Source organism: Eubalaena glacialis, chromosome 5, assembly GCF_028564815.1.
Source record: "Eubalaena glacialis isolate mEubGla1 chromosome 5, mEubGla1.1.hap2.+ XY, whole genome shotgun sequence".
Lineage (NCBI taxonomy): Eukaryota > Metazoa > Chordata > Mammalia > Artiodactyla > Balaenidae > Eubalaena > Eubalaena glacialis.
In genome coordinates, this window is record NC_083720.1 from 43,917,499 (window position 1) to 43,930,282 (window position 12,784).

The following is a 12,784-nucleotide window of genomic DNA, read 5'->3' on the forward strand; positions in this document are numbered from 1 at the left end:
TTAAAGTTATTTTAAAATTACTGTCTTACCCTCAAAAGTAACAGGATGGAGAAATCAATGTATAACCCTATGAAAATGCTTTTGTCCTATGGGAGACAACTCACCCCCACCATGTCCCTCCCACTAGTAAGAGCTCCACGAAGGGAGGGACTGTGTATTCTTCATCTCTGCATTCCCAAGGTGTGGGCCTGGGTCTAATAGATGCTCAATAATCATTTGATTTAAATGTCATTTATAACCCATATATTGACTGTCTCTGACTGCAGATTTTGTTTTTGCCATGCGGCAACTTTGAAGCACAACTCAGCACTTTTTTATGTCATAAAGAGTTCATTGCCTTAGCATCCAATGTAGACTTTACTGAAGGGTTTTTAGGAAAAATAGAGATAAATATTTACTTACAGAGCATGTAACATTTCTTCCCCCAGGTCCCCATCAAACATGTACTTCCAGTCTCTCTCTCTCTTCTTTTTAGTTATAGACACTAGATTCCATCTCTTCAAAAGTACAGTGTCTCCCTTAGGAGTCCATGTCTCCCAAGGAGTAAGATACAAATCCACGAGAGACACTTTTTGGTTGTATGTGTAATGATTTTAGATCATTCCTAGAAAAAACATAATATCGAATCTTGTGGTAAGAAAAACTATTCCCTTTAAATTTTTTTCTCAATCCAATTACACCAAAGAGAATGCTTTCAGTTTGCTGCTATTATATCTCCTTTTTTTTCAATGCCCGTCTTTTTTTTCTTTTTCTTCCCTTTTAACAAAGAGAAAACAGGACTCAGTCCCAGAGCCTAGATGAGGCAGCGGTCTCTATCTAGACTTTAATAACTTGAATTTCTTCACATTATATTTAGTTTCATAATTACTTTCTGTATATATATAAAGTTATACTAGATTTTATTTTAATGTAGTGAAATAAGCCTTCCTTTTAAAATAAATTTAAATTTAAAATTGAGTCAATTTAAAGATAATGGTAATTGATAGTTTATAACTTTAGAAAAGTAGAAAATAGTAATATTTGGGGTTTGGGAAAATGCCATAGGACCAAGCTGAATTTATTGTTATGACTGTTGTTTAAAACAGAAATTCTGGTATTGTGTTATGGCTAATTTTTTTGCATCAACTTCGTTAGGCCATGGTACCCAGATAGCTGGTCGAATATTATTTTCGGTGCCGCTGTGAGATGTTTTAAACATATGATTAACATTAAATCAGTAGACTTTGAGTAAAGCAGATTACCCTCCATAGTGTGGGTGGGCCTCATCCAATCAGTTGATGGTTCTGTTAGAAAAAGACTGACCTCCCCTAAGAAAGAAGGAATTCTGTCAGCAGCTGGCATTTGGACTCAAACTGCAACTCTTCCTTGGGTCTCCAACCTGCTTGCCTGCCCTGAAGATTTTGGACCTGCCAAGCCTCCACAATCATGTGAGCCAGTTCCTTAAAATCTCTCTCTCCCTTCTCTCCCTCTCTCTATTGTTAGTTCTGGTTCTCTGTATTATGCTGATTAATACACAGTGTTACCTGCATTTTAAATATGAGGTTCAAAAGGGAAGTGACAGCTCCCAAACCACAGTATTTTCTAAGTGGTAGGGCAAGGACTCAACAACCATGACTCCAAGTCTGTCCACAATACCATGTGGCCTGTGCAATTGCAGAAACTGTTATAGAAGAAAAAAAAAGACACAAATTTTCAAACTTCAGTGGTGTTGCCAAAACTCAGCCTCTGTTCACCAGGTGCCGAACAGAAATGTGGAGACAGAGTTTTGGGTGAAGTAGAAAAGAGTAGCTTTTTATTGCTTTGTCAGGCAAAGGGCGCCACAGTGGGATAATGCCCTCAAGACTGTTTGACCCACCCTGGAAGGGGTAGTGAGGAGTTTTAGTGTTCAGGGATCAGAGAGTGATCAGCTCGTGCACAATTCTCGGATTAGTTGGCATCAAGGTGAAGTTCTAAGCATCATCAACCTTCTGGTTTCAACCAGTCGATATGTTCTTGCAGACAGCAGTTTTCATCTGGTGGTGATCTGCTTCCTAAAAACAACTTAGGAACGTCAGGCCTTTATCTATGTCTTTCAGGGGACTGGGAGTTCGGTGATTCTGCGATGTGGCAGATTTATAGTCTAATTTTACCAGTTCCCCAGCCCAACAGCTATTCTTTGCTTCTACATCTTCACATTTCCCAATCATTAACTCTTGAGTCAGCCTTTTACTTCAAGAGACAAGGACACAGGGACTTGTACACGGTTTCAGTTGTGGCCCAGGAAAAGAGATCCATAAGGTCGGCTGGTCAGAGGTTCATAAGTTTGGCTGGTTGATGATGTTTGAAAAGCAGGTAAAAGGTAGGTGAAACCTATGTGGCCAAACAAAGACTCCCCTTGGGTGTCAGTATTCAGAAAGCCCCTGACAGCATGCAATGTACACAGACACACACACACCAAACACATACTCACATACTCACAGAGCCCAGGTCTAGGATTAGTTATTTGTATTTATTCTCAAGTGCTTATTCTCTGAAAATACCACTGAAACAACTGGTTGTTCAGTCTATCCAAGGTTACTGCCACCCTGACTGGGTCTAAAAAGAGTGGGGAGAATGAAGTTAGGATCTTTAGATATTAATGGGGTTTCGGGGTCTGGTTTAAGGTGGGTCTTTCAATGCAGGGGCTTGATTAGGGCTGGTAAGCATCGTGACATAATCATTTAGGATTAATGGACACAGCAAGGCAGGGCTTCCCAGGCAAAGCTTTAGACGAGTCTTGGGGTATAAATGTCATTTGATACTGTCTCCTGAAATATCAAGCAGGCTGATGTTCATTTAAATCAGTTTGACCTCAGGGAGTTCCTGACCCAAATAATAAAGTCATTTGCAACTTCTTATCTTCCTGGGCAAACAGTTGTTTCCTGGGATAGTAGTCATGTTGTGAAAGATAATGATGGCACAGTTTGTTTTTGCCACACAGCAACTTTGAAGCATGACTCAGCAGTTTTTTTACATTCATAGAGAACTCATTGCCTTGCTGTAAAATGATGATTTTACTGAGAGTTTTTTTTTTAAGGGACAAGAGAGAAAAGGTTTACCTTGCAGAGTAAAGTCATGCTGATGAAGACAGTAGAATACGAAAATCAGGTCAAGGTAGACAGAGCATGGGCATAGATAGGTTTGGTTCCCATAATCAAGACTCTTGATTACAAATGACAGAAAAAACAACTCAAACTGGGTTTCAGAACAAAAGAGATTCTGTTGACTCCAGATACTGCAAAGAATCCAAGTTCAAGCATGGCTAGAAGCAGGGGCTCACACTATTTCATCATATATTATGGATCTATGATTAGAGAAAGATATTTCACTATTGTATTTCTCTCCATTTCTCAACTCTGCTGTCCTCTGTGTTGGCCTCATTCTCAACCCAATTCTCCCCTCTCAGGGGGAACACAGAAAGTGATGGAGGGGTGTTATTTTAGAAAAAGGGATCAAGAATGAGGTGAGTTAAATCAGCCATGTAAATATCTAGGGCAGGTCTTCTTGGCAGAGGGAAAAGCAAGGTGCAAAGACTCAAGTGAGGAATAAGTTTGAGAAGTGTGAAAATGGCAAATGGGCCAGTATGGATTGGAACAGAGGAAGCAAAGCAGAGAAAAGAGTTAGAGCTGTTAGAAATTAGACATGAGACCAGAGGGAGAAGCAGGGGTCAGATTATGTAGGGATTTACAAGCTATGGAGAAGAGGTTGGATTTTATTCTACATGTGACAGGAAGACTTTGGAGAGTATTGGGCAGGAGAGGGTCTGTTTTATGTTTTAAACGATGCTTTCTGGGTGCTAAGGGGAGAATTACCCATAGGGGAATGGAAGCAGGAAGCCCAGTTAGGAGACAAGGTGCGAGATAATGGTGGTTTAATCTAATGTGGGTGCCATGCTCAACGAAGGCATTATCTCCGGGTCTTGTGATTTGCCTGAGCGATGGTAGGAGGAGCAAGAAGAGAGCCCCCTTTAGATTAGCTCCAAACCCATGCAGAGGCTTCTACTCTCCTTCACTCCCCTCCACCCTCAGAACTTTAATCCTGGCGTGTGGGGCAGCCAAGACACTTGGTTATGACCCCTCTGTCCTATTCTTCTTGGACTTCCTCTTCCTGCACTGAGGGCACATCACTCACATCACGTCTGGGGTCTTCCCTCTGGCCGGTGGTGTGACTCTGGAGGCCAGGCTTGATAAGCAAAAGGGAATATTTCTAATATAGAAAAGCCCCTCTGACCTGTAAGAAAAGCCTGGTATTTAACACTTAACACTGCTGTCTCCCTAGGGACACTAGAAAGTCAACTTTGAGAGTCAGGCTAAGAAATGATTTCTAATAAACCCTAATTCCAAAGCAGAGAAACCCATCGTGGTGCGGAGCCACAGGCAATAGGCTCTAAAAGGAATGACAAATACAACGATTTAATCAGGTGCTCTAGTTTGATAACATTATCCCCTTTTTGTCTGCCCCTTTACAACACCCCTTGGTGTAATCTCATGAATCGCATTGCTTTTACTTCTCATGTGATTTTCATCCACATCTGAGCAGTTGCCTCTCACTCCAAACTTCTGTGGTTGCCCATTCTCATTCTGCCACTCAAAGAATCCTTGTGCAACTAGGGGAGACCTCAATCCTCTCATCCTGCTGCTGCCATTGCCAGGTAGACAATGTCAGACAGTCCTGAATTCAAATTTTGCTTCACCTGCCCGACTATGTGTGACCATGTGTAAGTTACCTAGGATTTCTGAGCCTTGGTTTATCTTAATGGTAAAATGGGCATAAAAATACTGATCTCAAAGAATCATTGTGACTATTGAAAATAAGAGAATTAACGCATGTAAAGGAGCTGGATATGGAGTGGGCATCCCCAAAACTACAAATGATAAAAGAGTAATTACTTAGAATAGAATTCAGTTTCGCATTATAGCCTGTAAGTTTCCTTACGGTCTGGCCCCTGGGCACTCTCTGCCTCTAATGTTTTTTTTTCTCTAACTAACAAACTCTTGAACATCCAATGGGGTGTCCTACAATTCAGTTAGACTCTAACACTAACGATGCAGAGTCAGCCTCAGACTCCACGAATTTAAGGGCTCAGCCCACAAGATTGCACTCACTTCAGATGCCACTCGAAAGTATCACATCCCCAGGTTTCCCACACTTTGGTCCAATTTGGCTACAAAGTCAAGGCTTCCCACAACCCCCTCCTCTGGGTTCCATAATTTGCTTCTATGACTCACAGAACTCAGGAAGATGCTCTGCTTACCATCACAATTTATCATAAAGGATACAAATGAATAACCACATGAAGAGGTACATAGGGCGAGGTGGAAAGGGTCCTGAGTACAGGAACTTCTGTCCCTTGGAGTTGGGGTGCACCACCCTCCCAGCATATGGATGTGTTTGCAGGGTTTTATAGAGGTTTCACCATGTAGGCATGATTGATTAGATCATTGGCCATTAGTGATTGAATTCAATCTCCAGATCCTTTCCCCTCTCCAGAAGTGAAGGGATCAGACTGAAATCACACAGCTGGTTCCTCTGACAACCAGCCCTCATCCTGAAGCCATCTAGGGACCCTCCAAGAGTCACCTCATTAGCATAAGCTCAGGTATGGTCGGTTGTAAGGGGCTTGTTATAAATAGCAAAAACATTCTTATCACCTCTATCACTCAGGAACTTCAAAGGATTTACGAGCTCTGTACCAGGAGCCATGGACGAGACCAAATTATTATTATTATTATTATTATTATTATTACTATTATTCCACAGCCTCTTTTCTTACCATCTTTCATTCCAGCCACATTGTCCCTTTGCTTGAACACACCGAGAGCATTCTCCACCAGGAACTCTGCTCGTGCGCTTTCCTCTACCCCAGACCAATTTCCCTCACCTTAATCTCTGCTCAAAGGTCTTCTCAGGTGGTCATTCCAATTGCCCAGGCTCTCTACCCCTCACTCTTTGTTTGTCTTTGTAGCACTTATCACTGCCTGACATTATTAATTTAGTTTTTTATTTGTTTATTTCCCATCCCCATCCTCAAAAAGAATATAAACTCCATCAGGGTAGGAATTTTGCTTTCTCCACTGTGAACCCACAGCAACTACACTGTCTCCTGACATAGGCAGGAGTTCATCAAACATTAGTTGAATGGAGGAATGAGTGATTTTGCCTGCCTCTGACAGATGGATGGTCTTTGGGTCAAATGCCCTGCTTGATGAATACTGGGATTGAGGTGAAGCACAATTTTCCAATCCTGCATCTCACGGTTGTGGGAATGAGGGTAACAAGGTCTTTCCCATTCCTTTCTTTCCCCTTTTGCCCAGGGAGGCAGAGCTGCAAAGGTCTCTTCTGGCATGACTTGCCCTCACCCAGAAATGGGTCTTCTCCACTCCAGGCTTTCCAACTGCCCAGAGCTCAGTAGAAAATTTCAATCTGAGTGTTCCTTACCCCGAAGGGAGTTCTCTTCCTGGGATCTCCTGTGTCTTAAATCAGGACCTAGAAATAGGAGACACTTACTGCCTGTTTGATAAATATAAAAATAAGTAAGTGAATGAACACATGAGTGGAAGACACCAAAACCCAATACACAAGGGTCAATCCATCTACAGTATTTGCCAGAACAGGTGATTCAAGATCTATTCTGCTATCTTGAAGTTCTCCACCAATTCATATTTCTCCTTACCTCAAGTTCTATTATGAACATCTTCAAATAAAAGAAAATTGAAATAATGTACAGTGAACTTATTGTATGCAGAAACCCTTCACCCAGATTGGACAGGAGTTAACATTTTGTCATATTTACATTATTACTTTCTCTTTCCTTACTCTGGTTTTTTCTCTCCCTTCCCTTACACATCCTTCTTCCCTTCCTTCTGTTCTTTTATTTAGAAACTATTGAATATTTGAAATTAAGCTGCAGACACCATGATACTTTACCCCTAAATATTCCAGCAAGAATTTTTCAGGAATATTCTACTAACCGTAATTCCATGATCACATCTAAGAATATTAATAGCTCTATAATCTAATCTAATATATGGACTATAATAAATAGTCAATAATAATAAATAATAAAAAATAAAAATATTAAAACTCCATTTATGTCAAGAATGTCTTTTATAGTTTTTTCCTTGTCTTTTTTTGAGTCAAGATCTAATCAAGCATCACAAATTGCTTTTGGTTATGTCTGTTTTGTCTATTTTAACCCAAAGCAGCCCCTCTTGGATTTCTTGTCCTTAATATTGCTTTTCAAAATAATCTAGGCCAGTTGTCTTCAAGAATATGCTACATTCTTACTTTGCCTGGTGTTTCCTCCTGGTGTCATTTAACTGTTCCTTTAGCCCCTGTATTTTTTGTAATCTAGATGAAGTATAGACACTTGATTAGATGCACATTGAACACTTTTGCCCAGAATAATAATAATAAACTAATAAATAAATAATAAACTAATAAATAATTATAAAATAATAAATTCTTAGTTTCCTATTGCTGCTGTAACAAATCGTTACAAACTTAGGGACTTCAAACAACACAAATTTATTATCTTATAGTTCCGGAGATCAGAAGTACTACCAAGGTGTCACTAGGCTAAAATCAAGATGTTGGTAGGTCTGTGTGTGAGGATATGGGGAGCGGGAAGGGTAAGATGTGACAAAGTGAGAGAGCGGCATAGACATGTATACACTACCAAACGTAAAATAGATAGCTAGTGGGAAGCAACCGCATAGCACAGGGAGATCAGCTGTGTGCTTTGTGACCACCTAGAGGTGTGGGATAGTGAGGGTGGGAGGGAGGGAGATGCAAGAGGGAAGAGATACGGGAACATATGTATATGTATAACTGATTCGCTTTGTTATAAAGCAGAAACTAACACACCATTGTAAAGCAATTATACTCCAATAAAAATGTTAAAAAAAAAAAAAAGATGTTGGTAGGGCTGTATTCCTTTCTGAAAGCTCTTTTTCACCTTCAAGAGGCCGCCCACATTCCTTGGCTGTGACCCCTTCTCACATCTTCAAAGCCAGCAGCATTCCATCTCTCTGACTGTTCTGTAGTCACATCTCCCTCTGAAGGTTCTCCTCTTTTAAGGGATCATGTGATTAGATTAGGCCCACCTGGATATTCGGGGGGCACCCATCTCAAATTCTTTTAGCTTAATCTGCAAAACTCTTTTTGCCATGTAGGATAACATGCACAGATTCCAGGAACCAGAACATGAACATCTTTGGGGAGGCAGTATTCTGCCAACCACAACTTCATAGGTATGTGTCATCCTGTCAACAGTCCCATTAGGAAACCGGTCCTCTACTAGTGAAGCTAAGTTTCAGGGGGTATAAATTCGAATTGGAGAGGGAAGCAGTTGGCAAAGCTGTGTGCCTCAGAACTACCCAGGTGTTTGTGGGGGGGAGCAGATAAAAAAATATAGCTGCCAGAGCCCTGCCCCAGCGATTCTGATTCATCAGATAGAGCTGGCGGCTGCCCTATTAGATCCCCTTTCCTCATGCAGAAGGGGAGTGAATCACACTTGCCCAAGCTTGCAACCCCACCCTTGAAGAAACAGGTGAGAGATCACGGGTGGATGCTCGTTTTCTTGATCCTTTGCTGAGGTCTGGCCTCTCAAGAACACCTGGGTTGGCAGAGTCATTTCCCAATTTGTCAACAGTCAACAGCAAGAATGAACATGCAGGCAACAGTCAAAATGGATGAGCTTCCTTGGGGGAATATTACTGGCAGATTTCCTTCCTTAAGGGGACAGCGGACTTATTCATCCAGGTTATCTGCAAAAAAAGGGGGAACAACAAGGCCTCCTTGCAAACCATTTTTTGGCAATATTTAGTATTTCAATTATAGGAATATATTTCATTAAATTTTTAGTTAAAAAGGTAATAAAAATTGAAAAATACAAATGTGTATAAAGTAAAAAGATAAGCCTCCCTCCCTGGTTCTCCTCCTCAGGAACAGTTGCTATCAATTTTTTGTGTATCCTTCCAGAAATATATTATATATATACAAACATATTTATGTAGACATGTTCACATTTCTCTTATCCAAATGTAATCATCTTGTACACACACTGTTCCCTATTTTGCCTTTTTTCCTTGGACCTGATTTCATATCAGCACGTGAAATCTACTGCATAAGATCTATTCCTTTTCACAATTGTACCCCTTGCAGGGATGACTGTGGTTTATCTTGACACTTCCCTATTAATGTCTTTTTAGATTGTTTCCAGATTTTGCTACTACAAACACTGCTGTAATAACTAATCTTGCATACATGTCATTTCCTGCCCATCTGAGTCTATTTTAGGGCAAACATCTAAAAATGGATAGTCTGGGTTAAAGGGTTTGTTCATTTACAAGTTTGATTCGATACTGGCAAACTGCTATAAAAAGAGGTTGTGGCGATTTTACTGCCATCAGCAGAGTGTGAGAGTGTCTGTTTCAAAACTCCCTCTCTTGTACCTGCTCTTAAGCAATTAAAGTTTCATTTTGGAGTCTGTTTTAAAAAGACACCACTTGCCCGGGCTCAGCTTTATAAGTGTGGGGGAAAGGGCACCAGTCTAAAAATCAGAGCAACTAGGTCCTAGTCCTGGTCTCTAATTCCCTAAAAGACCTCAGACCAGTTACTTATCCTCTCTGGGATCCAGGTTTCTGATCTGATGACAGGGTCTTTGAACTAGAGAAGTGCTGACTCCATGATTCCAAATCTGTGATTCCCATCTGACATGGCCATTCACCAAGTCAGTGGTCATTCACCCCAATGTCCAAAAACAGCTCAATCAATAAGCTCTGATCAAGTCTCATTAAGAGCCAAGCTTGTGGGTTAGGTATCCTGTGAGATGCAAGAGATAAGCCATGAGCATTGACCTTCTGAGAACAATAGCTAGCAAACCTCAAAGAAGTTGTGAACCACAAATGACAGCATATAATCAAGTGTCACACTGGGTGGCATAGACTATAAGGGTTGAGAGATTGACACCAGGCACTTAGTGTCAACAGAGGATTCTTTGAAAGGTGCCATTTACCTAAGATTTTAAAGATAAGTAGAAATCTACTAGGCAGCAGGGGTAGAAAGGAAGCTGGGGGCATAAGGTGGTGTGAAAGCCCCACTGTCATAATGAAACAGTGTGCTGGAGCACACGGAAAGCCCCCACACCAAATGTGGTTGCGTCTTATTAGTTGTTTACACAGTTGCTAAGAAACAAAAGTGATCTCCTAGTCCCCACCGCCATTTCTCCACAGCATTTCCTGTCCCAGGTAGAGCAACTCTATTCTTTCAGTTTGGTCAAACCTTCAAATTGCCTTTGACTCCTCTCGTTCATGACTCATGTCTAGCCCATCACCAAATTCTATTGACTCTATCTTCAAAGTAGATCCAAAATCGAGTCCTTCTCTTCACCTTCACTGCTCCCGCCTTGGTCCTGGGCCACCATCATCTCTCAACTGCATTGCCGTGAATGCCTCTTACCTGGTATTCTGCCTCCACCCCAGCTTCCCTGCATGCTACTCTGTGGTACAGTGATCTTGTTCAAATGAAAATCGAATCATGTCATTCCTTGTATGTCCTTCAATGGCACCCAGAGTGAAAGTCAGACTTTATAATGACCTACAAGATCTTACCGGACATGACATCTCCCCGCACCTCCTCAAGACCGCAGATCCTACCATCCTCTCCTCGTTCTCACTCCTTCCCTTCTTTCCAGCCCTACTAGCTTCCTAGTTGCTCCAGTTACACTCCAGCCTCAGAACCATTGCACGGGCCACACCCTCTGCCTAGAAACCGCTTTCCTAAGACAGCAGCAAGCTCACACCCTCACTATCTTCTCAATGAATCCTACCTTGAAAACCCTATTTATAATCGCAACCTACTCCTACTTCTCCTATACTCTCGATCTCCCTTATCATGCTCTACTTTTTCTCATAGCACTTATTTTACCATATAATTCAATTATTATTTTCCTACATTTATTGTTTATTGCCTGTCTCTCCTCACCCCCCACTAGAATGTCAGCTCCACGGGGGCAAGGATTTATGTCTGATTGTTGCATTGCCTTAGTACGGTGCCTGGCTCATAGAAGGACTCAATGCATGTTTGTTAAATGAATGAAGAAATAAATCATGGGATTTTCTGATGGGCTGCTCTGAAGATAAAATGTGCCGGGCAGTCACCATCAAAATGGTATTTTCTTTTGCCCTGTTTTTTGTCCTGTGAAGGAAAAAATGTTACCTGCCGAATCAGTAAACAAAGGATGCTGCAGGCCTCAGGCCTCCGCCTTACAGCCTCCCTGACAGTGAGCCCTGAGGGAACTCAGGATGGAAACAGAATGCCCATCTTTAAGCAGTCAGCGGCTGCAGCCACCCCTGACGGTGCACCCTGAGGAGACTCAGGATGAGAAAGCACAGGATACTGGCCCCACCCAGAGAGCTGAGGTGCAGAGCAAAGGAATGATTTCAGTGAGCCCAGACTCTTGCCTCTTCCCATATAGAAAGGCACTAAATTCCTTGAGATGTCTGATTTTCTTTCATTAACAGTAATCTCTTGATGTTCTGACTACCTGGTCTTCATTACAAAAACTCCCCTATATCCGGGTTCCTCCTTTACCTCTTCAAAGAGGTCCCTCAGGGAGACCTGAGGGTCCCGTCTCCCAGGCATGAAGTCCTCAGAAATTCCGCCGAATAAAACATAAGTCTCAACTTTTAGGTGGTGCATTTTTTTTCAGTCGATTGCCCTCTGCCCAGGAAGCTAGCGTGTTCTATGATGGCTCCCTGCTGGATGTCAGCCAATCCCTTACAGAGAAAGAGAGGTGGAAGAGTAGAGTGTTTACCCCAAGTGCTTTGCTTTCTGGCTCTGTCACTTCCTAGTTGTTTAAACCACCCTTCCTAGACCTCAGTTTCCTCATCTGCAAACTGAGGATGATGATACAAATCTCCCAGGCAAGAAGGTGAAATGAGATAACAATGTAAAAAGCATTTTAGCAGGATACCCGCCATTTTGTAAGAAAACTTACAGCAGACGCCGGGTTTTCCCCTGGAATCATCTGAGAGGATCTGAAAGTCAGAGGAAGCTCCTGGCTCTAGGGAAACGCAGGGTGGAATTAGGTTGGCGGTGGCCTGGCAGTTGCACCCTGAGGCCTTTGTGCCTCACGCCCTCCTCCCATTGTTTCCACATTCAGCTGATTTTCCCCAGGTTTCCATTTCCTCCTCCCTGCAGGTCCTCTCCGTGACAATCTTTGCCAGCGAAACGGGAAAAGCCAGTCTGGGTCTTAGGGAAAAAGAATTAAAAGCTCGCTCAAGGCCAACCTTGTAAAAAATGCCCTGCTGCGGGTGGTTCTCTCCTCTCCCTTCCCATCCTGCCCCTCCTGCCTTTTAAGGGGAGGGGGGTGTCAAAAGCAATGGGATGGGAGAGATGACAGCAAGGGTGGGAGCCAAGGCCCGGAGAAGGCTGGCAGCGAGGGCAGGTTCGGAGGGGGGGCCCGGAAGAGCCGGCTCCTGCATCCCACTGGTTTGCTGGAGCAGGTGTGAGCCGGGTACCTGGCGAGGGCGGTGACCACGCTGATTGGCCCCGCGCTCGTGGGGCGACATCAGGCGGTGGGGAGGGAGCTGACTCGGGCGGGACAGGGCGGGCCGCTCAGCCCAGGGTGTGTCCAGCCCCTGCCCAGGTTCCCTTCCCCAGGTGTGCGTAGGCAAGTGTGTGAGCCACCGAGGCCCTGCTGCTGCCAAGTGGGTGACTAAGTCTGCCCTGGGCGGGAGAAAGAATGTGAATTTAGAAAGAA

The 12,784-nt window shown here is 42.8% G+C and overlaps 1 long non-coding RNA gene across 1 annotated transcript; it reads right to left on the bottom strand.

Annotated features, from left to right (window-relative positions):
• Positions 1-7,525: 7,525 nt before the first annotated feature.
• On the bottom strand, positions 7,526-12,508 carry LOC133092036 (uncharacterized). The gene is made up of 2 exons (XR_009701013.1): positions 12,020-12,508; positions 7,526-8,786 (listed from the first exon to the last, which is right to left on the bottom strand). It is a non-coding gene; the product is annotated as an uncharacterized LOC133092036 (long non-coding RNA).
• Between the last annotated feature and the right edge of the window lie 276 nt (positions 12,509-12,784).